Here is a 27,690-nt window from a genome sequence, read left to right as displayed (position 1 = left end):
ACATTCCACATACAAGGCAGATACTATGCCACTGAGTTGCAGCCTCCACACCATTGGAATACTATATATTTGGAATACTATGTACAGTTCTGGTCATGCTATCTCTAACAGGTAGCGTAGGAATGGAAAAGGTGCAAAAAAGGGCAAGGAAGATGACCAGTGAAATAAAAGGCTAAAGAGTTAGGCCATTCTAGAAAACATACACACACATACACACACAATTATGAGGAAACATACTGGAGATTTTTAAAGTTATATGTGATGTAGAGAAAAGCATGGAGAAATAACTTATTCCTTATCCCATAATGCTAGAACTTGTACAATGAAGCTTATTAGAAATTGTTTCACAACAACCAAAAGGATGCACATCTTCCCACCAAGCACATGTGAAATTTGCTTTCTTCTGCCATGGAAGAAATTGCTATTTACTCAGTGGTAGCTAAATGTCATCAGTATTGTTACTGTTGGTGAAGGAGAACATCAGGAGAACTTTTTGCCTTCTTACATTACTTGGGCATCTCTAATAGATATCAAAGCATCTTTTCTGTTGGAATGTCAAACAGATTGCCTCTTCTACATGGAACTATAATGACGTTAACCTTAGATGAAAGGTTTATTTTCTAGATGTTTTACTTTGTTTCAATTTTAATGTTCAAGATTATATCCAAACCATTAAATGCAGCTTCCAGCAACCTCAATTTGCCCCAGAGCAATACAGAGAAAGCAGAAATCTTTTGACCTTTACTCACATTTGCTATTTGAAAGTCGGCTCCCTGCTTTGTTGTTGGCATTTTAAAGGAGAAAAGTTATGTCCTTTAACCTCTCCCCCTTTACAGCAGGAGAGTCCAGTTAGAGAGGAGATGAAGCTCAGTGATAGATCATCTGCTTGGCATGCAGAAAGTCCCAGGGTCAATCCTAGTATCTCCAGATAAAGGAGCAGGTAGGAAGTGATGTGAAAGACCTAGAGCCACTGGCAGGCTGAGTAGACAATATTGATTTGCTGGACCAATGGTCTGATTCAGCAAAAAGCAGCTTCATGTGTGTTCACCAAGTGGAAGTTGAAGGGTTAAACCCTTTCTCCCTTTCCTTTGTGGTGCTGATGCGACTTGAGAATGTCTGAAACTGGGAAGGAGATGTGTGACCATTCATTTGAGCCCATTTGTGAGTTTTCTGCATTGTGCTGGGGGTTGGACTAGATGACCCTGGAGGTCCCTTCCAACTCTATGATTCTAAGCTGAAAACATAGCTGCAAAACTGCAGTAGCCAAGACAAGTGAGCAGAAGAAGACTGCAGAAGAAGACTGCAGATTTATACCCCGCCCTTCTCTCTGAATCAGAGACTCAGAGCGGCTTACAATCTCCTAGATAGAGCAAAACAGAGCTCTATCTCACCTTCCTGGCAGAAGCTTTGGCTGCAGTAGCTTAAGTTTATTCTCAGCATTACAGTTAAGCTTAAGACTAAAGTGTCAACTAAAGGTAAAGGTGCAAGCACCGAGTTGTTACTGACCCATGGGTGATATCACATCATGACATTTTCTTGGCAGATTTTTTACAGGGTGGTTTGCCATTGCCTTCCCCAGTCATCTACACTCCCCTGCCCCCAGCAAGCTGGGTACTCATTTTACCAACCTCAGAAGGATAGAAGGCTGAGTCAACCTTGAGCTGGCTACCTGAACCCAGCTTCTGCTTGGACTGCAGTACCACAGCTTGCCACTGTTCCACAGGGCTCCTTGGGGTGCCAATTAGCAACCCAAATATTCTCAACCACTGAAAAAGAAATACCTGTGTTTTCTTCAATGATAGAATCTGTCTAGAGAGACGATGTGATTTCCTACAGGATTTCTTACTGACTGTTGTGAAAGATTTTTAAAAGGCCCTCTTCTATGCTCATCTCATTGACCACTGTGAGCTATCGAAATGATTCAAACAAATAAATCCCTGTCAGCACTTACTTTTATAGGAGCAAGGCATCTTTTGTTTGCACCACAGCAAAAGCAAAACAACCACTTGAGTGTAAACCAAAATTAACAGATACAACAGATTTTGTGCCCGACTGTTCAGCACATTCAGCTGCCAAATGACTTAGACATTTGAGCACTGCAACAATTGCTTTATTTCTCTGTGTATTAATGGCTGCTCAAATTTGTAAGGGTTTTCCCCCAGTGTCATTCATTGAACATTCATTGTGCTTCTGATGGGTATCTTCCTAACTGTGAAACTGAAAAATACCACAAGTGGAAGAGAACCAAGTGATAACTGCATTTTATAGCCTGGAACAACAGCCCTTTCCATCACTCATCCTGTGTTAATGATTTGCCTAAGTACTAGTGGGAATCCTCATTATTTGACTGATTTAAAAAGAGTTCCCAAGGTAGAACTTTTCAGAATCATTACAGGGCAGTCATTACAAACTTCAACTAATCTAAGCCATGATGTTTTCTTTTAGAAAATGTTTACATAGAGGTATGGAATGTTCATACAGTGCTAAGCAGACATATCAGCATCTTCATCATCATCATCATTCACTTTTATATATCTATGCTTCAAGTTTGCAGAAAAACCTGAAATCTTTAAAAAATATATATTGGGGAGGAGGTTTAAATTCCCTCCAAAATAAAAAGCATTGTCTGAGCATGCATAAGACTCATGGGGCAAGTCCGGCAGCAACCACTAAGCAACTTGCTACCATACAACTTGAATGACTTACCCAGGCCCAACTACCTGTTAATGTTCAACAGAAGAAGAAGAAATTGGATTTATATCCTGCCCTGTACTCTGAATCTCAGAGTCTCAGAGCAGTCACAATCTCCTGTACCTTTCCCCCACCCACAACAGACACCCTTGTGAAGTAGGTGGGGCTAAGAGAGCTCTTACAGCAGCTGCCCTTTCAAGGACAACTCCTACGAAAGTTTTGGCTGACCCAAGGCCATTCCAGCAGGTGTAAGCGGAGGAGTGGAGAATCAAACCTGGTTCTCCCAGATAAGAGTCCGCACACTTAACCACTACACTAAACTGTGCCTCCACACAAAATACAGCGTGGTATTGAAGTCAGAGTTTCAGGCTAGGATCTGGAATATCCAGGTTTTAATCCTCACTCTACTGTGGAAGCTCACTGGTTGGCTTTAAGTCAGTCACACACACTCAGCCTAACCTGCCTCACTGATTCCCCCTTGCAGGTCCTTGAGAGTCTCCCACTTGTATATTCTAATAGACAAGCATGCACCCATCTGTAAATACTTAAATCTGAGGACTGGGGCCACATTGACAGAACAGAGTTTTTTCTCAAAACTTGGGGGGTCTTGAAGAAAAAGGCTTGCAGAAAAATACTAAAATTTAAAAGGGGGGGTATGATTACTGGGCTTATTTTGTAGGAAAAGCCCAGCAGGAACTCATTTGCATATTATGCCGCACCTACTGGCATCACCATTGTTTCACACAGGGCTTTTTATTAGAAAAAGCCAGCAGGAACTCTTTTGCACATTAGCCCACACCCCCTGATGTTAAGTCAGCCAGAACTGTGTTCCTGCACGTTCTTGCTCAAAAAAAGTCCTGGATAAAGTATTCCAAACTACAGAACAGTTGACTGTGCAAGGGCACAGAAGGAAACACAGAGGATATGGGGATCGCCTGGTGGAAAGAAAGAGGAAAGCATGTGGTGAAGGTGAGACGGGAATCTCTGGAGTCCCACAAGCCTAGCATGGCTGCACAACTGAGCCGCAGTTTTTCCTGGGCAGAGGATACCAGAAGTAAGGAAAGATGGAAAACTGAAGAGAGGAGGGGGAGTAAAGATAGGTTGGTTGGTGGATGAGAATGAGAAAAGGAGCCAAGTGGGAGAGATGGTGGGGGCTTTCAAAAAAGGAAAAGATTAAATAGTGTGGAAGAGAAAAATAAGATGTACCTCACAAATCCTTGCTTGATATCAAATGTTTTATTGTAAACCACTCCAAGACTATGCAGGGAAGTATAAAAAGCAGGGTGTCAGGGTCGGTGCGTGGGGTTCTGCCACCCACAGCAGAATCCTGACACGCCTAGTCCCCCTCCTGTAATTTCTTCGTGCGCATGCACCCGGGGCACGATGATGTCACACATCATCATGTGCCATTGTTTCTGGGCACGCAGGGGTCGGGAGAACTCTTCCAGCCCCTGCACACCCAGAAACAATGCGGTGCCTTTCAGTCCTGGGAAGGGAGAAGGGGTTGCCATGTTATCTTCCCCTCCCCTTTCCCAGCTGACAATCAGGCAGAGGGATCCCACTTTCCCCACCACCGCGTCGCTTCACCTACTGAGCCTCCATGCCCTTAGCCCTGCAGCCTTCCCCGTCCCATGCCTCGGCCGATGGAGGAAGCCCGACTTACACTGGCTTTGGGGGAGTGGGGGGTGTTCTGCAGTGCCATGGCAGACAAGGGTGATTTTAAACCTCCTTGTCTGGGCAGTGATGTCAAGGGAAGTTGTTGAGGCAAGCCCTGCCCTGGAGTAGCTTTGCTCCCCCTCCCGCCCACTTGCTTTCCATTCTCTGTTGTCCATTCCTGTTGTCTGGCAACTGCTGCTGCTGCAGCTTTCACAGCGTCAGACAAGGGACTTCTTCAGGCCTGGGGCCGCCCTGCCAGCGACTGCACAAGGCAGTGCCCTCCCTTCACAAAGCATGTGATCCTGTGGGACGCTGCCATGTGGGTGTAAAGCGAGCAAGGCGAGGAATGCCCATGCCTTTGTGGGGGAAGAGTCCCTAATGTCTAAGCAGACTTTCTTGTGAGTAAATCTCGTGGGGTTTCAGCGGTGCTTCAAAGTCGGAGGGCAAAGGGGAAAGCAGCCCACCCCCATGCTGGCAAGATCCCAGACATGTTTCCCGGGGAGTGAGTCCAAAGCCCAGGACTGAAAGGCACTTCCAGCTCCTGCATGCCTAGAAACAACATGCCCCTCCAAGAGCCAGCACCCAAGGCAACTGCCGAATCTTGCCTTATGGATGCACCAGCTCTGCATGCAGTACCTGACAAGGCAAGACCACATTTTTCAAACCTCATGTTTGTTGGCCTCTCTCCCCCTTAATCCTGTGGAAGCAGTTTTTGCCAGTTTGGTGTAGTGGTTAAGGGTGCAGACCCTTATCTGGGAGAACCAGGTTTGATTCCCCACTCTTCCACTTGCAGCTGCTGAAATGGCCTTGGGTCAGCCATAGCTGTCTCAGGAGTTGTCCTTGAAAGGGCAGCTGCTGTGAAAGCCCTCTCAGCCCCATCCACCTCACAGGGTGTCTGTTGTGGGGGAAGGAGATAAAGGAGATTGTAAGCCGCTCTGAGTCTCTGATTCAGAGAAATGGGCAGGGTATAAATCTGCAATTCTTCTTCTTCTTCTCACCTGAAGGCAAGGCACAGAAGCCCCAAAAAATCACACACACACACACACTCCTTATTTGCATTTTAAAGGGAAAATGGTATGCCCTTTTAAAATGCCATCTTTCTTCTTTGAGTGTTAACTAAGTTATTTAGAATAGCAAAACCGAATTGAGGTTAAGGGTTAAGCCCCTTCTCCCTTCCTTGCATGGCCCTGAAGAAAATCGAGGCTTTGGTGCTTGCAATTTACATTTTATAGACAGACAGAAAGGTCTGATCTTCATCTTGTATGTTTAAGTCAATGTGGATCTGAACCTAGGTCTCCTCCCTATGTTGGCAGTGAGCACTCTAGTAGGTTCTACATTAAAGGCACATACAAGTATAAAATACAGAATCTTCTGCCTGATTATTCAAGGACTTTTCCTCTGATGTTTACTGACATGCACACTGATAATGTTGGTTGGGGGGATACAAAAGGTAAATGCACTGAAAGATCTAAAAGCTGTGGCAAACTGAGAATGATCCTACTCCCAAATTAATTGTAACAATTACTTTAGCTAAACTACAATTCAGAATGAGTTGAATGCAGGCCAGAGTAAGCTATCAAAAGAATAAAGGAACAGAACTGGAAAATAACAATCAAAAGTAGTCACCCTTAACAAATTCCATTAAGTCAACAGTATACTCAATGCAGTCATTTTAGGATTGCAGTCCAAAAAACCAATGTTGATAATACAAGTCATTATATGTTTGAAGTTATTGACTTGTCATCTGCACAATGGGATCAGTAGAAAAATCTTAGTGCTGCACAGATTGGCACACTTACAGTGACCCTGGGGTTACATCTAGATATCTAGAAATGTGATTAGATGTAGCCATGATTCTAACAAAGCATTAGATCTCTGTTGCATAAGATAATGGATTCTGCAGGTTTTGGTTGCTTGCTATACAAGAACAGGGAAGAAGAATTGCTTCATTCTACATGACAAAAAGAGGGGGGAGTATGCACACATTCTTAGCTGTTTCAAGACCTCTCATATGAATGCAAATACCAGGAGAAAAATCAGAATGAGTGTTTTTTTAAGGCTCCCAAAGAGTTAAACCAACTTACCTGTATATTTTAAAAAAAATAGCTTTCAGGGAAACAGCTTGACTAAATTGCTTGATAACAATTTTGTGGGTCCTGTTAAGAAGAAAATTTTAAAACTGTAGCTTTTTTTATATGCATAATTTTCCTATTATGCTGCATTTGCTACATGGCAGTTTGCTTTTAATATTTTATTTACATGTTTCTGTGGGATAAGGGGTAATAATTTCAAGCAACATTGGCAAACTGGTGAGTCTTCAATGTATTTCATTAAGAAAGGTGCAAGAGAGACATGAAACACAGAATGCCCCAGAAGAGGAGTTTACTTATGTCATGAACTTTCCTTAATAGAAGTTGACAGGACGCATCAGTTCAAAGAAGAAGTCAGATACTGGAAATGATCTTCATTCCCTTCATGCCAGCATTGGATAGGTATTTGGGGCAAATGCCCCAAAGGCTGGTTCATTCTTTTTCCTGCTCATTCTTCCAATAACTTTTAAAATATGATTTTCTCTCTTGTATGACCTCTTGTGTGAACTGAGCAGCGAGAACCTAGCAGAAACTTGTATGGCATTTTTGCACACGTAATTCAAAATGCAAACCAGTACTGCCTTCTGAAACTAGTGAGGAGGAAGTTTTCTGGCAGGCTGGTCACAGTGAAGAAGTGCCCATGTGCTCTCCATCAGGGTCAAATGGCATGTTAGTTTTTCATGGATTGTGTCTTTGTTCACCAATTTGACTTTCAGGCAGTCACAGTGTCATCTTAAGTTGAATCCTCAAAGCTCATTGGTTCCCATGGTCACAAGGCAAAAGGAAAGCTAGGGGGCTGGGTGAATGTGGCCTGCCAGGACTTTTTTTTGTAGCAGGAACTCCTTTGCATATGAGACCACACACCCCTGGTGTAGCTAATCCTCCTGGAGCTTACAGTAGGCCCTGTACTAAGAGCCCTGTAGGCTCTTGGAGGTTTGGCTACCTCAGGGGTGTGTGATCTAATATGCAAAGGAGTTCCTGATACAAAGAAAAAAAAGCTCTGTGGCCAGCATATGGATGTGAGACAACCCATCTCGCCCTCTAGTCCTCAGGGGTTTATATGGGGGGCTTGGGAGGAAGTTTGCACTTCCAGATTTGAGGCCTGTCTGTTTTATGCAGCAGCACCGGTAATATATATATATATATGGGGGGGAGAGCTCTTTGAGTTGTGATAGGGAGCTGTGCTCAGTGCGTGGCCTCTCATGTTATTTGGCTGCACAGGGCCAGGATGATGGCATAGTCTTCTGTCAGTTAGACAGTAGTCTGCTGATGAACATCAGTTCTGGGTGTACTGTTTTTCAGTGTATTGTGGAATTGTCAGGGATGCAGCCTTTAAATAGGTTGGTTGGATTGCATTTGGGGATTGAGAGGCAGCTCAGCAAGCAACATTTAGCGCCCCCATTTTGGGGCTAGGGGTCTTGCAGGATCAGCCCTTAGGTCATTCAGCCTAGGGTGAGGAATGAGGAATGCCTCTATTTAAGTGTGCAGCTTGGGGGTTGGAACTTCAGGGCACAGCCCATTTGCTGTGCCAGCCAGCAAACCCAGAGCCAGCAAACCCAGAGAGCCCGTTTGGTGTAGTGGTTAAGTATGAAGACTCTAATATGGGAGAACCAGGGTTGATTCCCCACTCCTCCATCTGCACCTGCTGGTATGACCTTGGTCAGTCATAACTCTCTAGAGCTGTTCCAGTCAAAAGCAGTTCTCGGAGAGCTCTCTTAGCCAAACCTACCTCATAGGGTGTCTGTTGGGGGAAGGGAGGGGAAGGAGATTTCAAATTGCTCTGAGACTCTGAGTGAAGGACAGGGTATATCCTTCTCCTCCTCCTGTTCTTCTTCTGGGGATCTCACCCATCATATGGCAGGGGAGAGGTCTGCAGGGGGCCTTGACAGTGCCACTGGTTAGTTTTGGCCCTTGCTATTTATTCATGTTAAGATAAAATGGCCATTACTTTACCCAATTATCCATGTCCATCTCCTTCTTCTGATGGGGAGGGGGCAATAGAGTCTCTAGCCAGTTTTTAGAATAATCTGGCCCCTTCCCAGCTGAGCCGCTGGCAGCAGCTACAGGCCAAGGAGCGACTTTGCCAACCTGGAAGGATCGCTAGGCTGACGATCCTCCCCGGGCATCTGGGGAAACTGCCTGGGGGCGGTCCCAAGTGGAACAGTTTACCCCCCGCCCCGAGTGGGGAGAGACACATGTTTTGCACTCTGCCTGTGGTTGAGAGCAGAGATCAGCAAGCCTGCCTGGGAGGGCATGTAGCTTTGTGAGGTAGCGTAGCCCATGGTTGGAGCCATTTGGAGCTCTGCAATGGAGGTTTCACGGTGTGGCAGCCCCTCTTTCACTGGAAGCCCTTACGGATGGTGGGCGCCTTGTGGGTGTTTACGTAGCTGGGGGCTGTGGCCGTAGGAGCCCCTCCACCCCACCCTACCATGTCCTCTGCCTGGGGTCCTTAGGAGAGCTGAGGGTGTTGGGCCTTGTTTTGGGACCGGCCATTCCACCCCACACACACATTTGGGACATTTAGGGAAGTCAGGCCTGCATTGGGGGCTATTGTTTGCCATTGTGCACCATGGGATCTAAGAAGGGCCAGGGCTCTCCTAAAGGGAAGCAACCTGCAAGGCCTGCTAGAAAGAGGGCCCAGCTGGCCAGTCTTCCAGAAGAGCAAAGAGTTGAGGCCCAGATAAGGCTGGTCATCCTTGGCCAGCTGAAAGCCCTGGAAAGGCAGCAGCAGTAACACCTTTGGTAAACAAAGGTAAGTCCCCAATACCGCAACACTCCCAGGCTTGGCCTTGGGGGCCCTGGGGCCATTTAGCAGAGCCGGTGCCCATGGGTACATCCAGTATGGCCACACCAATGCTGGGTCAGGTGGGCCCTTGGGCGCATCCAGCCTGGTCTGTCCTGGGTGGCAAATACACCTTCTCCACAGATTCAAGGCCTGGGTTGTCCAGGTGACTTAGTGCAGACACTGTCAGCATCAGCAGCTTTGACAACTTCACTGTGAGCTCCTACCTCGCAGTCAGCAGCTTGTGTTCTCCCATGGGGTGGGCAGCCCCGGGTTTCCCCACTGGGGGGTGGCCTGGTCACCATTGGAGCATTTGGGGTTACCCTCCAAATCCATATGGGTCTGTGTCTTTTCAGGCCCTCCTATTTGGTGACCTGACTATGCCCTTGGGGGATCACCTGTTGGTGGCCACTCGGGAAAAAAATTGAGAGGTGAATACGTGAATGTATTCAGCCTCCTCTACACGGAGCTCAAGAAGGAGAAAGAAGAGCTGAAACATAGGAAGGTTGACAGGATCTGAGCAAATTGGCTGCCAGGTTTCGTGATTTATGTGGGGGTGATAGCAAGGGCACAGCCTTTTTGGGTGGCATCACTATTCCAATATTGTGACATTGTGTACCGGGCATACACTGATTTTGTGGGTGTGGCCTGGTTGCAATATGATGAGGCCTTCTGCATGAGGGCCATGATTAACCCTGGTCTCCCGTGCGATCAAATTAACCAGCAGCTGTGGCTGCAGTTGATGTCCCCAGCGAAACCTAATGAAGGAGATAGAGCTGATAGTGGTCACCTAGTTCACAAGCAGCCGAATACAACAGGAGCCCATGCTTCAGCAGGACAGTCGATTCAATCCGGACTGTTATGCTGGGAGTACACCTCCCAAGACATGTGTTCCAGGAAGACATGTAAGTTTAAGCACGAATGCCTGCTATGTCACATACCATCTCAGCATGCAGCAAGTCTAAGCCAAAAAGGGGAGCTAAGCGACCAGGTGGTGGGAGCAATCCCCAACAACCTGGAAAAGGGAGCCAGTCTGATACAACTGAAAGTATTTAAACAGTTGCTGATTGATTACCCCGTGTTGGTCGATAGGGTTTATTTGTCAGAGGGTTTCACTTATGGTTTCCGGATTCCATTCCAGTGCCTCAGGGCCCTTTGTATGGCATCCAATCTTCTTTCAATCCTGGGGATGGAACACATTGGATGGTCAAAGATAGACAAAGAATGCCGAGAAGGGCAAGCCACCCTGAGCCCACTTTGGTGAGGTAGGGCAGGATATAAATCAAATAAATAAATAAAGTTTGGGGCCCGTTTGATGCCTCTCCTGTGCCTAGTTTGTGGGTATCCTCTTTGGGAGTAGTGCCCAAGAAGGCACCTGGTGAATACCGCTTGATTCATCACCTTTCTTACCCGCGGGGTAGATTGGTGAATGATGCAATTCCCATCCACCTTTGTTTGGTAAGATACACTTCTTTTGACCAGGTAGTCAAAGTTGTGGGTGGGTGCAAGGCAGGGGTGGAGATAGCAAAATGTGCCATTAAGTCTGCATTTCGTCTTCTGCCAATACACCCCAGGGATTTCGAGTTGCTCGGTTTTAGGTTCGAAGAAAAGTTTTACATGGACAGAGCCCTGCCAAGGGGTTGCTCAATTTCATGTGCAACTTTTGAGCGTTTCAGTTCCTTTTTGGAATGGGTGCTTCAGGCCAAGTCAGGACCAATGGACACGGTTCGTTACCTGGATGATTCCCTTTTTGTGGGCCCACTGGGCTCAGGGCAATGTGCCAGGTTGTTAGCTTAGCCAATGAACTGGGGGTGCCGCTGGCACATAAGACAAAAGGCCCCGCCTCTGTGCTAACATTTTTGGGTTACGCAGCAAGCTTCACGGCTGCCTGTGGACAAACTAGACGGATTAGAGCTAGATTAGCTGCCCTTAAGGGGTGATGGAAGGTGTCATTCCTAGAGCTACAACAGTTTGTTGGGCTTTGCGGGGGGGGGGGGGGCATTTTTGCAGCGTTTATGTGATGCCATGGGCTCTCTTCATCTCCTGCATCACAGAGTACAGCTTACTGCTGGCATGCGGAGCAACCTGGAGGTTTGAGGATAATTTTTGGAGTCCTTCAATGGTATTTCCTTTTGGAGGGAGGACATGAAAATTGAGGCTGACCTCCAGATCTCCTCGGATGCTGTGGGTTCCACAGACTTTGGGGTCTATTTCCATGGGCACTGGTGTGCTGAGCGTGGCCCAAGGAATGGTTGGCTAGTGGTCTCTGCTGTGATCTCACTTTTTTGAAGTTCTTCCCCATTGTGGTAGCCATTTGGCTCTGAGGTGAGCAGCTGGTCAACCATGTAGTACACTTCTGATGTGATATCCTGGCTGTTGTCCACGTTATCAACTCCTTGTCATCCAGATCGGTTCTGGTAATGAACCTAGTCTGAACCTTCACAATTTGCTGCCTCCATTTGAATGTTTTGTTATTTGCAAAGCATGTTCTGGGAGTTTATAATGGGATGGCGGATGCCCTGTCTCGCCAACAGATCAACCTGTGGTGGCTTGGAGGGTCAAATCCGGTAGGACAGTTCAATTAGCATTGGCCTCAAGTACCAGGAAATCATATGATAGGGCAGTGTTGCAGTTTCAGGTTTTTAGAATTCATTGGGGTTGCAGGATCATTCACCTGTCCCAGTCCTCACCTGATGCATTTTTGTCTGTATCAAAAGGACAGAGGGTTGACAGTTAAGTCTGTCAGGGGCCAGTTAGCTGCAATAGCTTTTATCAGTAAGGCACAAGGCATTACTGAAGCCACCAGTGATTTTAGGATCAAAAAGATGCTTGAAGGGTGGTCCCATGAACAGGTTGCTAGTCAGCAGCCCATATGTGCTTAAGGGGTTGTAGCAGGTGTGGCCTGAAGTGTGTTTATCTAGTTTTGAGGTAACACTTTTTCATGCGGCCTCATTAAAGTCCTTTTTTGGCACCCTTAGGGTTAGTGAGCTGGTGGCTCCGTCGCACAAAGATCAATTGGACTGGGCACTGCAAGCCAGCAATGTTAAATTTGTAGCAGACAAGGTTGAGTTGATGGTCAGGTGATCCAAGACTGACCAGCAGCATAAGGGCGTGGTTGTTGCACTAGGACCATGCAGCCAACCTGACCTATGCCCAGTTAAAGCCCTTTGGAAGTACGTGATAATTAGGGGAGAAGCAGAGGGACCCCTTGTCAGTAACTGTGTAGCTTAGAAGTTACTGCATCTTAGATCATCTACTGTCATCTACTGTCAAAGTGATGAGGTCATGTGACTGTGATCACAGGACTGGCTGATGCAATGCCCGGTAATTGCCTGTAGTCACAGTGAGTCAGCATATTTGCTGATTGGTGGGCTGAGCTATAAAAGTGCTAACTAGCAAGGTTACTTTCTCTCTCTGTATTGATGATTGTCTGGTGTAGCACTTTGGAGCTCTGGATTGTAATTTTACTGCACTTATCTGTAAATATTTGTAAATACACTGATAGTTTTAGTAGAACCAGTGTGAAGACTCTTCTTATCTGCGTTACCATTTTTATCAGCCTAATAGCACGCCCCTCTGCTAACACGCACTGTCCATCACCCCTATTTTGCCACAACGACGATTTCCCTCTCACAAAATACCAGTTTTGGATAGTGACGGCATTGGCCAAGATGGGGTGAGGTGGTGTTAAGTTTGGCACCCACTCTTTTAGGATTGGGGCTGCTTCCATGGCGTCACCCATGGGCTACTCAGGCCCTGCTATTCAATGAGTGGGCCATTGGCATTCGGCTGCCTACAGATCATGCGTTCATCCCCTAGTGTTTGCCTGAGGGACCAGGGAGAGGGGGCATGGTTAGTCACTGGTTATGCCTCATTGGGCAAGTTATTGTTCTTGTAGGTAACTGTTTTTTTTTCCTTTTAGGTGCTGTGTCTCGTCAAGAGAGGGTTGGATCCTCATCTGCGGGCACAGTATTGTGTTCTGGGCGGCCCATCATGCCAGGAGGTCACCAGTTGGTTCCCAATTGGAACTCAGCAAGTAGGCTGTGGTGGAGTGGCAGTCGCCGAGGTCTGCGTTGTCCCAGGCTCCTGCCATGGTGGTTCCAGAGGAGGACAGCTCCTCTGCCGCACATATTGGTCATCCATCTTGGTGGGAATGACCTTGGGCTCATGAAAGGGAAGGCCCTTTCCTTGGAGGCACAGGCTGACCTCCAGAGCATTGTGCACAGGTGGCCTGGAATCCTTCTTGTGTGATTGGCAATGCTCCCCCGCAGAGTCTGGCAGGACGCTTTAGACCTGGCAGGGATTGAGCGAGCCAGACAAAAAGCAAACCAGGCCATACAGAAGGCCATGAATGGGGGCCTGGGCATTTTCCTGCCTCATTCAACTATATAGGCTGAATATGCGGACCTGTATGGAGCAGATAGTCTATTTGTCAGAGTTGGGTAACAGAGCCTTTTTGGAAGACCTCCAGCAAGGGCTACGGTTGGCTCTGGGACACCCAGTGGGCACAAATGCCTAAGCAGAGGCTTGGCATTGGCATTGGCTTTGGCAGGAAGAGGAATGGGCTGCAGAATTATCAGGTGAGCACCCAGGGCTCAGCATCAGTTGGAGTACAAATGGTCTGCAGGAGTTGCAGATGGGCTGTACGGTGCAATGCTGTGAATGCAAACCATAATGAAGCCTTCCCTGGTGTCGGCTCCTTTGGGATGAGTGAGGCCTTCACCAGGGGCAGGGTTTTGGCCTAGCCAGCCTGGCTCTAGCTTGGGCTTGGGTTGGGGCAGAGTGGCTCGCCCATTGCAGGACAAGAAAGGGTCTTGGGTTGACCATGGGGTTTGTCCTACTGTTTGGTTCCTCCCTTGCCATTCGAGTTAGGTTTCAGTTTTGTTTAATAAAGTGACCCAGTTTTACCCAGGCTCGTTATTCCGACGGGGGGGGGGGGGGCGCAATTGTATGTTCAGTGGGGCCTCTGTTGAAGAAAATGAGTTCATTTTTGTTCCCCAAGTAGTTAAAGAAACTGTCTATTTGAGGTTTACTGTATTGGCCCTCGGAACTAAAGAGCATCACTGGGATTCTTCGGTGGCTGAGTCATGTGAAAAATAAGACTATTGATAAGTTTATCATGGGTTGCTGAAAGGCTTAAAGGACTTTGACAGATTATTCAGAGAGACAGGAGAAGTGGAGCTGGCTGTTCAAAACTTCATAGTTATCCTTATCCTTCCTTTGCACTGGAAATTTGCCCTTCACCCTTGTGGAGTCAGTGATGTTTATACGGCCTAACAGTTTTTCAGTACCTTTATTGTTGTTGTCGTCATCCATTTTTAGTAGTTACACTTGTCACTCAAAGAATTAGGATGCTGTACATGGGTCTGGCCCATTTTTCACTACAACATTAGAAACATTCTGATGGACAACACCATTCAGTAAGCATCAGGACTGAGCAGTGGAACTCAACTCTTCTTGATCCATTCAATTATCCATGTCCCTGGTCTACAGCTACTCTTACAAGATGACAACTGAAGGGAGGGGAGATGGAGAGTGGGAACCAATCACATTCCCAAGTTCAACTCCTATTGGTGTAGTTGCTTCCTATACACAACTCTCTCACCTCTGAGTTGGCAACTGGGAGCAGATAGTATTCCTCAGGGAGTCAGAATTTATACAGTTACCTTAAATCAGAGGTTACTGCATTCATTGTCCTTATTCTAGATAAGCAAACTCAGTTGAGATAACCAACTCCTCAGTAGCCAATATGTATTGTTTCTAGTTATGATGTTATACCATTTTTTCATAATTTGTCATGAATTTTTAACCCAAACATCTCTAACAACAACAATAGAAACAAAAACATGCAATAGCATATATTTGAGAATATGTGTGTGAATATATATATTTTTAAAATCAGAAATCTTACATTTATATATATGTTTTTACTTCCATTAATCTCTTTTCTCTGGACATAGCAACAATCCTTTTAAAAACTCCAGTTCTACTTGTTTTATTGTTGTGGGTTGCATTTAAGAAATGGATGTGGTACTTTAAATTCTGTTTCATGTTTAAACAATTGTGGCAGGATGACACAATGTAAAGATACATTTTGTACTGCAAAAAATCACTTTCTGTCTCTTGCGTGTTGTTTATGGAGAATGATACTGTATATATGTCATAAATATATAGGGCACTTCTATATAAGGTGCAACAGAAACTTACTTGATAGATCCAAATAACTTTTGTTTCAAGAAATTTTTCTCAAGAAATTTCCCAGGAGGAGGTGGAGCAAGCTGGAACAAGAGTTACCAGAATACCTGCTGGTTTGGTGTTCTGACCTTTGTTTGCAACCCAGGAGCTGAAGTTTTGTTAAGCATTTCAGGTGTTCATGAACAGCTTGAGCTCTTTGACAGATTGCTTTCTATGTATTGAAACAATGCAGTATTGCGGTTTCTCAACATTTTGTTCATGTGTGTGCTTACACAGCCCGATAGGAATCCATATGTCCACCACCAGCCCCACAGATCTGTTATTCCTACATACTGCTCCACAGCCAGTTTAAACAAAGAGTGAGAAAACCAAGCCAGTGATTATAATTCAGCTTTCAGTGTGTGTGTGTGTGTGTGTTAAAAGTGTTTTTGCTGTTCATCTATTTATGTTATTTTGTGCATGCATGTTTTCACAAAGCCTTGTAAGGGAACTGAATTTACTACCTTCTCCCCATGTCTTTTAATTATCTGACTCACCCATTCACTAGGGAATGGATTTCACCTACTGTGTAGATATAAAACTCCACTGTCCCAGCTACTGGACAACCACAAAGCTGTTAAGGTAGTGTTTGAGTGAGACAGGGTGGAACAAGGGTATTTGAGGCTCAGCTCACAAATGAACATGGCTGTTGTAGACAGGATGATCAATTGCCCAATGTGTTCACTGTGGACTTCGCAGCAACTCTTGATGGTGTTGGAGTGAGTGGTTCAGCATGCCTGGGCATTACAGGGTGCTACATCATTCTAAGCATGTATAGGTGTTATCTCCTTGAATGCGATGTCTCTCTTTGTGTTAACCTGGGAGCTGCTCTCTAACTTTTCCTCTCTTTTTCTTTATCTTCTTTCACTCATGGCCTTCCATGGAGACACATGTCTCTGTAGATCTCCCCTTAGATACAGGGCCCTCGCACACTTGATGCTGGACAAACTGACTATTTGTGATAGGGAAAGTACTCTTTAGATCAGGCTTCTTTCTCTTCTTTTGACTGCAACCAGAATGTGAACTGGATCTACTTGAATACAATGCAAGGTTACCTTTTTTGCAATGTACTTCTTGGGAGATTTATTTACTCATTTAATATCAGGGCTTGAATTCAGCAAGAGCTCACAAGAGCACAGTTCCTGAACCTCCAGAGCCAGGGTCTGCATGCAGTGGGGAGTTCTCTCTTCACTGCACACAGATCCTGGGGTATATGGAAATGAGGTATGCTACTGAGCTCCTGCACATTTTTCCCCTACAAAACAACCCCTGAGTATCACCATTCTATGACTGGGCAAACTCTGCTATATTAACCAAATATCCCAGAGGATGGAAACAGTAGTGCAGGTGGGAGGGGGGAAGCAAGAGCTCAGCCAGAGGAGACCGACAAGCAGGGGCGGGGGAAGAACAGGAGCCAGCAGTGACAAGGGGAGGAACCAGAGCCAGTGAGCTGCTATGCAACAGAAGGAAGGAGGAGTCAGACTCCTTGTATTTACTGACTATGATTGTTATTTAATTTTGGAGATGTAATTCATATATTGAAACTGGCAACCAAAAAACTGGCAAGCATCATTTATTATTAAGTCACCTATTAAAAAGTGTTTACTTTCTGTATCTGGAAACCCATTGATAATTCATCATAGTGTGGGGAAACTGCTCAACCTATGAGAGGGGGATATTTTTTTTCTGGACCAATGAGGAACGGGAGGAGGTTGTAAGATGTTATCATACCCATTGCAGACAGGCATCTATCTTTCAAACTGGAAAAGAATAATTTGTTATCAAACTCCTTCTGTTTGTGGGAGGTGATATACAGTCTCAAGATCTCTGTCTATGACATATTGACAACCTTCCATTACTTGAAATCTTTTTCAGACACTGTTGAAGACAACAGCGGCAAATTGACAGCAACAGCCTGCCAGCAAGAGAGGAACTATTGAATGCATCCTGTTTGGGCTTCGAAGAATGAAAGAGACTGTGTGCAGAATAGAGCGGGTTAGGAGGTTAGCATGTAATTAAATGGGACTGCATTGCTAGTTCCAATTTTTTCCCCTGGAGCACTTGTGTAAGATATTGCCCAATATGACCCCCTCCCTAGTAATACCAATTCCTTGCCATGGTCCTGTCTCAAATCACTAAAATGGGATCTACATGGACAAAAGTCTCCTGGGATATGGAGGGGAATTAGATAAAATTGAGTGAAAATGCTGGTTGGATCTAAACACCACATTTTCAAGTGCCCAATTCCTTTGGGAAGAAGGCTGTGTTGAATGGAAGACACTTGATCTTCCAAACTAGTACTTCCAAACATATAGTCTGGGGAGGGGAAGAAATAAGACTGTCTTTTATCTTCTGTACGGGGAGAACTATAGAAAGCATAACTACCTTGTAAATAGATCCTTTAAAAACTTGGGCTCCTGGAAAAAACATTTTGTTTATTGCTCCAGCTAGCTCCCTTTCTTTGCCATTATTTCCAAGCCCATTCTCGCATTATAGGAATGCCAAGAGATAAATAAAAGCTCAAACTGCTCTATAGAAATATAAATTCAATGAAGAAATAGCCTCTGAGACAGCAGTAAATTATTCAGACTCATTCCTCTCTTATTTTCTGTTACAGATTAATTCCGCTGGGTGCAGCTGCTTAAGTCTCCAGCAGTGGGGCCACACTTGTGCATGTAGGCAATGACATGCCTAATGTTTCCCAACCACACTCTCTTTGTTAATTTATACCTCTGATAATTTTTTAAATGGGGAAAAAACAAATGAAGAGCTATAACAGGTGCCATTTTGCTTTCGGAACATCCATTTATACCGAGCACCTTGAGGATTCAGAAAGGAAGGGAAAATACAAAGCACACAATTGTTCTTATGAAGCACCCCTTATAAGCCTATGCCATACACATTTGCAGACAAAAAGGAATAATGATAGCACCTGGAGATCAACAAATTAATTGTGGTGTAAACCATCAATAACTACAGCCCACTTTATCAGATGGGCCATAGTGCCCAAATGCCGTAATGTCTCTTGGTCATTAATATGCCCCCAAGACTCCTATTAAAGTCTTGCAACAGCAGATTATTTGCTATTATGTACATTTACTAATATGTACATTATGTACATATTATGTCTGTCTGCATACTATTCTTCCTGTTTTTAAAATAATTCAGTGATTCTGAGGAGCCCAACTGTTCTTGCATTGCAATCATCTGCACTATGCGTTTGTGTGCTTGCTTTTACTAGGTGATTAGTTTTGCTAAAGCACAAGGCTGAGCTGCTGTTCTAGTGTTGAACCGTGTCAACAGACTAAAGGTAATCTCATCCCCAGTTTGGGGTAGAAACTCTGCTGGTGCTGAGCAGCATCAACCAAGCCATTACTTCCTCAAGCAATACATGGTGAAAGGAAGTTTTTGTGGTGCTCTCTAGGATAAATTAAGCCAGTGGTGATACTGGTCAACTTTAGAACCAGGGAGGTTTTGCCCAAAATGTTGGTAGCAATGGCAGGCAACCCACACTAAAATTTAGGGAAGTTAAATTGAGGTAGATCAGATATTACTACATCCTAGTTCGATCCAGACATGTGGTGTCTCATTTCTTCATTTGAGTGCAAGTTCAGCTTCCCTAAATGGAGGCTAAATTTGATAAAACTGGTGAGAGGAAAAGATTTTTCATTAAAAACAGAAAATTCAAAGCAAACTGCAAAGAGATTAAAGTTTAAAGAAGGATGTACTTCCTTTCCCTTTATCTGCATAGTAGCTCCAGAATGTATTCCAGGTGAAAGTTATTCTCTAAGAGATGATGCTTCCTTTCTATCCCTCATACAGAAATGTTCTTGAAATGGGCAAGACTATCATTGCCCCCCCAGTCGGAAGAAACGAGACAACACGGTATATTGGGTAATAAAACAGGGCAACTTTATTGAACAAGAACAGCCTGGGGCAACCTAAAAAACTCCCGGACAGGCCAAGGAAAATACACCAGACCCTTCCCTGTCCGGATAGGGCGAGCCACCCAGTCCCCAGTCGCATCCAGTTTAAACTGGCTGCTGCCAGGCCGGCAAAGGCCGGGTATACCCCCGAGTGGCAATGCCACCCACCCAGGAACGGCCTGCCAGAGGAGGGAACCCTATAGTGGGCAAGACAGCAGAGAACCGTATAGCCCAGCTGCCGTCCCATCCCGCTACTTCCCTTAAAACTGGGAAAACCGAGGGTGCACACCAAATACCTGAATACCTAATTAAACTCCTGCCACCACAATGCCAAGCCTCGGCTTAGGCACTTGGGCCCACCGGTTGACCTAAAGCCAGCTGAAGCCCCAGCTGTAGTTCAAACAAAAATGCCCTGTTGCCAGTTACGGACAGGTGGACACCGTCCTGCCGATACAGGTCTGCCCTATCCGACCTTATAGCCGGGTGAGGCAGGTACACGCCAAAGCCACCACAAAGTGCCTTCTTAATCGCCTTGTTGGCCTTACGTATAGTTCTCTCGAGCCCCACGGGATCCCAAGCAGCTCTCCACACCCGGCGAGGAAGGATGGCGGACTACAATATGAGCACCTTGGGCCACCTGCTCCGTATCACCTTGAAGTCTTCGATTGCCTGAAGTGAAAGGGCCCTCCCCTTCAACTGGCCAAGATCGTTACCTCCAAGGTGAATGACCAAAATCTGAGGCGGAGGACCATTCCTCCCCTGAAAAAGAAGAGGCAGGAGTCTGTCCCAGCGAAGGCCCCAACGCCCCTGCCACTCGACAACTGCCCACTCGCTGAGGCCCAACTGCGATCCAATAGGTGAGCACCGAGCCTGGTGGGTAGCCCAAAACACCATGCTGTGGCCGGCGATCAGTATCCTCCGTCTCTCGCACCATGCCACAGCACCTAAAATAAAAGAACAGAGTAACCAACACTGTAAAACTAACACTCAAACTAACGCCCACTGGGTAAAATTGGGCAAACTTAACCCTTATACGCCGTGGATCTCCACTGCCTCATGTGCTGAATGGCAGGTCCAGGGTATCCCATGGCGGCTGCTGTGGATGCCGCCTCAATATGAAACGAATGGGTCCCAAACCAGACACCACCGAGGCCAAGCTTATCCAAGGCCCAGCTGGTGATGGACCAGAATTGAAACTTGGTCAACGGAGACAGGTCTTCATGACAAAATAAAGGGCCAACGTCATCACCCCTAACAGTGATGTATTTCTTCAGTGCCGCAACTGGACAAATTTCTCGATCGAGACATGAACCCAAGATAATAAACGTACCTCTCTGTCTCTGATCAGTCTTGGACCTATGTACCTTAATGGATACGCAGTCTCCAACAATTTTTAAATCGCCCAATTGTAGGGCACGCCCAGAGCGATCCTGCCGCGAACTAACAACCAGCTCACTGACCCTGAGTGCCCCAAAAAAGGCAGTCATAGCAGCCGCCTGGAACAATAAGGCTTCGAACTTCGAAAAACAGACTGTAGACCACACCGCCTTAAAACCCTTTAAAATGGAAGGAGAAAAGGGTTGGCGGGTGTCGGGCTGCAGACCCTGCTCACGGGCCCAACCCTCCAACATCTTACATAGCCTGAAATCATCTGAAGCATCAGAAAAACCCCTTATTTTGCTAGTAAATGCTAGGGCTGCCAACTTAGCCCTAATGGTCTTAACTACAAGCCCCTTTCCTTTTAAATGTACACAGAACTGCATAAGGTGGGATGCTGGTACAGGCCAAAGATTGGCCAACCCTACCTGATCCCTAAAAGCCTGGAACTGCTCAACAGAGCGATTATAGGTCTTCCGGGTAGCAGGTGCCAGAGCTAACATCATTGCCCAGTCAGCCTCAACTCTCCAAGCCGCCACATCTCTGGGGGCATCCAAGCTGGCAGGAGGTCAGCTTCTGGTGCAAGGAGTCGAAATCGCTCCATCTGCCGGCAAGACAGAGCGTCCGCAACTCAGTTGCACACAACTGGCACATGCTTAGCAAGAAATAAAATATTCAAACGTAAACAGCATAAAGTAAAGGCCCTAACCAGGCACATAACAGGAACGGATTTGGAGGTCAGGGTATTAATCACATGAACTACAGCCATATTGTCGCACCAAAAATGCATGACATGATTGGCTAAGTCCTCACCCCATAACTGAACTGCCACAACTATTGGAAAAAACTCCAAAAAGCTCAAGTTACGACACAGGTCGCTGGTCAGCCATTCAGTGGGCCAACCCTCTGCGCACCAATGCCCACGGAAATAGACCCCAAAACCAATAGAGCTCACGGCGTCCGATGTGATCTGAAGATCCGCCTTGATCCTCAGATCCTCGCGCCAAAAAGACACCCCGTTAAAGTCAGACAAAAACTGTTCCCAGACCTCAAAATCTTGCCTCATTCCCTGGCTGATCCTGACCTGATGATGGGGCATTCGTAACGCCCCCATAGCATCGCACAGATGCTGCAAAAATGCCCTCCCTGGAGCCACCACTTTGCAAGCAAAGTTGAGGTGGCCCACAATCTGCTGTAGTTCCAGTAGCAAAATCTTGCGCTTACCTTTCACAACTGCCAGCTTCTGCTGTAGACTAATGATTTTTTCAGCCGGCAACCTTGAAGCCTGCCACACTGTGTCTAACTCAATGCCCAAAAAGGTGAAAATTAAAGCTGGGCCCTCCGTCTTTTCATGGGTGAGTGGGACACCCAGGTCCTCCGCCAACCGCAAAAAAGAGTGAAGCAGCCGGGCACATTGTCCCGACCCCCGTGGGCCCACAAACAAAAAATCGTCCAGATAATGAACCGTGTTAGCGGAGCCCGCCCGCTCGTGCAGAGCCCATTCCAAAAAAGTGCTAAAACGTTCAAAAGCTGAACAAGAAATAGTACACCCCATTGGCAAAGCCTGGTCCATATAGAACCTTCCCTCAAACATAAAACCGAGGAGTTCAAAATCATCCGGGTGCACCGGCAACAGGCGAAACGCAGACTTAATGTCGCATTTCGCCATTTCTGCCCCAGTTCCTCAACTCCGGACCACTTTGACCGCCTGATCAAAGGAGATGTACTGAACTGTACACAGGAAGTCTGGAATGGCATCGTTCACAGACCCCCCTTTTGGATAGGACAGGTGGTGAATCAACCGGAACTCCCCTGGTGCCTTTTTAGGCACTACCCCTAAAGGAGATACCCACAAGTTGGGGACTGGGGATGAGTCAAAAGGGCCTAGGACCCGGCCCTCCTTGCACTCTTTACCAATCTTTTCCTTAACCACATGCTCCATCCCCTTAATAGACTGTAAATTCTTGGCCATACAGGGTCCTCTAGGTCCCTGGAATGGGATACGAAAACTGTAAAGAAAACCCTCCAACAAATATTCCCTATCCCTTGTCCTTGGATTATCAGCCAAAAGGTTCCTAAGAACCCTCACCCTGATGGGGCTGGGACCCTTTGTTAACAGCTTGGGTATTCCCGCCCCCGTCTGACTGCTTACCCCCCATTTGGGGTTTAGACTTGTTGCATGCCGACAATGCATGCGAACCTCCGCACAACGGACACTCATGCTTGTACTTGCATGTTTTCCTGTTACATACGCCCTGGGACGTGTACTCCCAACACAGAAGCCGGGGTTGAACCGACTGCCCCACTGATGCGCGGGGACCCGACATGCTCGCCTGTTTGTTCACAAGGTGACCACTATCGGACCTGTCCCCTGTGTTGGGCTTAGCTGGGGACATAAACTGCGGCCATAGCTGCTGGTTAATCTGATCCCAGGGAATGGTGGGGTTCAATGCTGCCCTCATACAGAACTCCTCGTCATACTGCAGCCACGCTGTGCCCGAGAAGTCTGTATATGCCTTATACATGATATCGCAATACTGGAATAGCGGTGCCGCCCGTAAAGGCTGTGCTCGCGCTATTACCCCAGCATAAATCAGGAACCCTGGTAACCAGTTGGCCCAATTCCTTTCAACCTTTCTGCGTTTAAGTTTCTCTTTATCCTTTTCCTCCAGTTCATCCTTATCCTTCTTCTCAAGTTCCCTATAAAGAAGGCTAAAGACATCTACATATTCCCCACGCAAAATCTTTTCTCTAGTAGCCACCGTCAAATGATCCCCCAACGGCATGGCAGTGTCGCCAAAGGGGTGACGTTGGAAAGGTACTGACCCAAAGGGGGTCGGGGACAAACCCTGACCCCCCCCCCACTGAGTAACAAGCCATCCAGAGGACCATTGGCTACCCAAATGGTGCCCCCAAGGCAAGGACCCCCCAGAGGACTGTTGACTCGAAGCCTCCTGAGATGTGGAAGGGGTAGCAGCAGTTGCTGAAACCTGTGTAGAGCCCCATGGCAGGATCTGTCCCTGCCCCCCGGGACCCCAGCCACCAGCCACCCCCGGCAAGCCAAGGGACCCCCCCACCGCTCCAGGGCCTAACATAGCCGATGAAACAGCCGATGCAGGTGAATAGAGGGGGCCCCAACCACCCCAAGGCCACACCCCAGTGTTGCCAGGCCTCAATTGCTTACCATCAGAATAATCCACGCCAACTGCCACTACGATAGGCGCTGAGCCGCCACCTCTACCCGAACAACCAAGCCCTTCCGGGGGGTTACCTTCTTCATCCGAGTCAGGGTTGTTGTCAGGTGGCTCCTGGCTCGGCCCACCTGAAGGACCCGACGAAGCAGACATGTCCTGTAAGGTAGAAAGGCGAGCCAGGACCTCCTATTCGAAGGCCCTGGTGGAAGTCCGTGTGGCTTTACATCCCTGTGCCAGCCCAGTTGACCCGGGGTCCAACCCTTGTTGCCGCTCTAGGGCAGCTAGCCTGTCCACTATAGCCTCCCTAGTGCAAGCTTCCTCCTCCTCCCCTGGACAATCTTTAGGAACAGGCCTTTTGGGTGCAGTCTTAAGAGGCTGCTTACCCTTAGATTTTCCTTGGCCTTTCCTGGGTGCCATGGCAGGAACACAAACTGCGAGCAGTAGAACCAAGGGGGAAACACACACCACTCCCTTACTGTTGCATGTGAGAACAGGGAATGCTACCCCCAGGGGCTGCTTCCCCACTGCGGCCGTCTCTCAGGCAAGGCCGGAGGCAAGCAGACGCTGACTCAGGGATTGGGGGGGGGGTGAATATGCACGTGTGTGGGTGAGAGTGTGAAGGCCCACCACCTTCCACCTAAATGTGCAGCCCTCCCACCAATAGGGGATCCCACCAGGAATGCTCCACTCCGCCGCACAACCACCTGAAAAAACAAAGCCTAGGCCCTCAAACCGAAGCCAAGCCACCCGCTCCGTGGGTCTCAACCAGCTGCCACCGCCGCTGAGAGCACCTCACTGCACAGGCCGCTTTGAAGAAGCGTCAACACAACGCTCCCCTCCGAAACCGCCGGCGAAGTGCGTAGGGCTGGGCGTGGCTAGGTTTATAAAGCCCCAGACCACACCCCAGCAACATCCCCGGAAGAACTGAGGTCTGTTTGCCTCGGCTCCATCCGGGGAGGCAAACACGGCCCCCGCCCTATGCTGCCGAACGTCGGCATGGGTGGGAAGGGGCCGGATTCTTGCTTCATTTCCCTCCGTTTCTTTCTTGCTTCCAAAGAAAAGGATCAAAACACACACATCTTCTCTCACATACAGCCCAGGACTCTCCCATTCTCTCTCTGTACAGATATTCTTAATGGATATCATACACTGCTAACAGGAGTACCCATCTATCGATACCTGATAGCTCAGATCCAGCATGTACCTTTGCACATCTTTCTCCAGGGAGTTCACCCTACTGGCAGAGGTAGTTTAGATGTCATCACCCCCTCCCTGTCAAGACAGTTCTGACCGGATTTACTACCATTCCATAGGGCCTGTATAACTGAGCTGAGGCACGCGGACGTCCTTACTCTACTGATTATACGATCTAATTGGCCTCCCTACACTGATTTACCATCCTGATTGTTGGATATTGGGCCGATATTTTTGACATTTGACATTACTGATATTTATGACACCTGTGACATCTGTGTCCTAATTTGTATAATGTGCTTACAACATCCACACTGTTTTTATCTAATTGTTTTACTCTTGGATTTTAATTTTTTCACTATGCTGTAATGACTGCTATGGGAAAGGGCAGACTATAAATGCCCTAAATAAATAAATGTATGCTGCTGGAACAGATTGATATGGGATGGAAAGTGGCTTATGAGTTAAAACCTCTTTCTGGAAAAGCATATTCATGTACATGTCTTCCTTCTGTGATGCAAGTCAGAACTTCTAGTGATGCTTCTCAGGTGATAAAGACTGTACAAGAGCAGAAGGTAGCTCACAATGGGCGTACTATCCTGTGTGATACTCCTTCCAAGAACATTTATTGTTGTTCATAGTGGACTAAGAGAGATGTTAACAAGAATGACCAGAGCTGCCATCAGACTAGAAGCTTGGGGTGGTTTGAAGGCAGTGTAAATCTCTCCATTTTAATCTGAAGCAGAGAATCTCAGCCAGATACCTTAACCCAAGTTGCCTGAATATCATGCAGGTGGCCATGATGGATCATTCACAGTGTTACAGCACATCATCCATATCTGGTGTGCTTTTTAAAGTTTCCCTTGCACATGTGCATATGCACACAGGTGAAGCAGCACTTCCACCTAGAATGTCAGAAATCCCTTCCTGGACCTCTATTTACGTACTGGCCACTGCACTCCAGTAACCTCACCTAACATCTCATACCACTTTTCAGGGCATTCAAACATCAGTTTCCTGTAATTGAATCAAAAGTGAGAGTACAGTTAGCATGGGTCCCCAGGACATCGATCCCATGGTTCTCCTGCTGAACATTAGATTCCACATGATGCTTCTGCAATGCCACCAGGACAGAATCCAAATATAAAAAACCAGAAAGGTTCATGGTTGTAAATTAGTGGCAACGTATTCAAACTATTGAAATGTATAATTCAAAAAATCTTAAAAATACATTTAGCAGAAAGCTGATAACATCAATTTACACAAGTGAATTCCTATGACATCAAATTGACTCGGCAAAAACCCGGCAAATTGGGAAAACTCAAATCATCAGTCCAGGATATATCAAATTCCACCACAATCATTTCCACATTTTATGAGGCAATCGTAGTGCCATTTTTCAGAGATTGTCAGTGGTGCAAGAGATAAACCCCAATTCCATGAGTTGATCATGGGGCCTCACGCTGGAGCCTGCCATTTCACACTGAATGGCTTCATCAGATGTTCAAACCGGGGTCTTGGAGTATTTCATATCTAAACATAAACAACATTATAAACCATGCAATTTTGGGCTTAAATACAAATAGTAAATTCTTAAAAAATACTTAATAAGGCTTACATTCATTAATCAATACGTTCAACATTCCAAGTCAAGATTACTGGCTCCTCCCAGGAAGTCCAGAAAGGATGCCCAGGAGTCTCACACTCTAAAGGATCTTAATTGCGCACAGCTGCAAATAAGCTGCTGCAGATTTAAAGGTACAGTAGCACAATACATATGTACAAAAATTATTACCATCAAGAAAAGCAATTAATTGAAGAACACCAAAATCATATATTATAAATAACAAGAAAAATCCAAACTAACATTAAGACCATTGGGAGCCAGGGTGCCTAATTTAAAGGACCAAAAAGTCTTCTTTAAGCAACACCTTGTGTACATCCTGTTTGAGACCAACCCTCCCCTCATATCTATACAAAACAAAAAAATGAAAATCCTCCGCTCTGCGGCCCACTTCAGTGAAATGGCCCACAAGAGGAGCATCCGGCACGGATAAAAGAACACGAGATTTGTGCTCAAGATCCTAGTTCTCACTTGGTGCGTGGTACTCCCCACATACCATTTTGGACACGAGCAGGACACCACCCATTGAGTGCGGCAATTGCTGAAATGGTTCAGGGTAACTTTCACCCCATTGGGACTCCAAAATTCCTTCCCCTGCCACAATTGATGGCAAACCGAGCATCCAGAGCATTTGGAGTGCCCAATAGCACTACAAGCTCTGGCCTCCTCCATTCCCACCCTAGCCTTAACTAAATAATCCCGCAGGCTCCTTGTTCGTTTAAAGCCCACAAGAGGCTTATTCTCACATCCCGGCACATCAGATAATAAGTGCCCATGTTTTTATATGGCCCTCCAAATGGATTCAGATAACGGAGTATAGTCAAAAGTACATGTGAGCCGACTCTGATTATTGTCCCTGTTATGTTTGGATCTAAGTAATGTAACCCTATCGGCAAACTCCATCTTTCTGACAGCCTCCTTG

The sequence above is a fragment of the Heteronotia binoei genome, chromosome 9, assembly GCF_032191835.1.
Source record: "Heteronotia binoei isolate CCM8104 ecotype False Entrance Well chromosome 9, APGP_CSIRO_Hbin_v1, whole genome shotgun sequence".
Taxonomy (NCBI): domain Eukaryota; kingdom Metazoa; phylum Chordata; class Lepidosauria; order Squamata; family Gekkonidae; genus Heteronotia; species Heteronotia binoei.
This window is presented reverse-complemented; position numbering follows the sequence as displayed.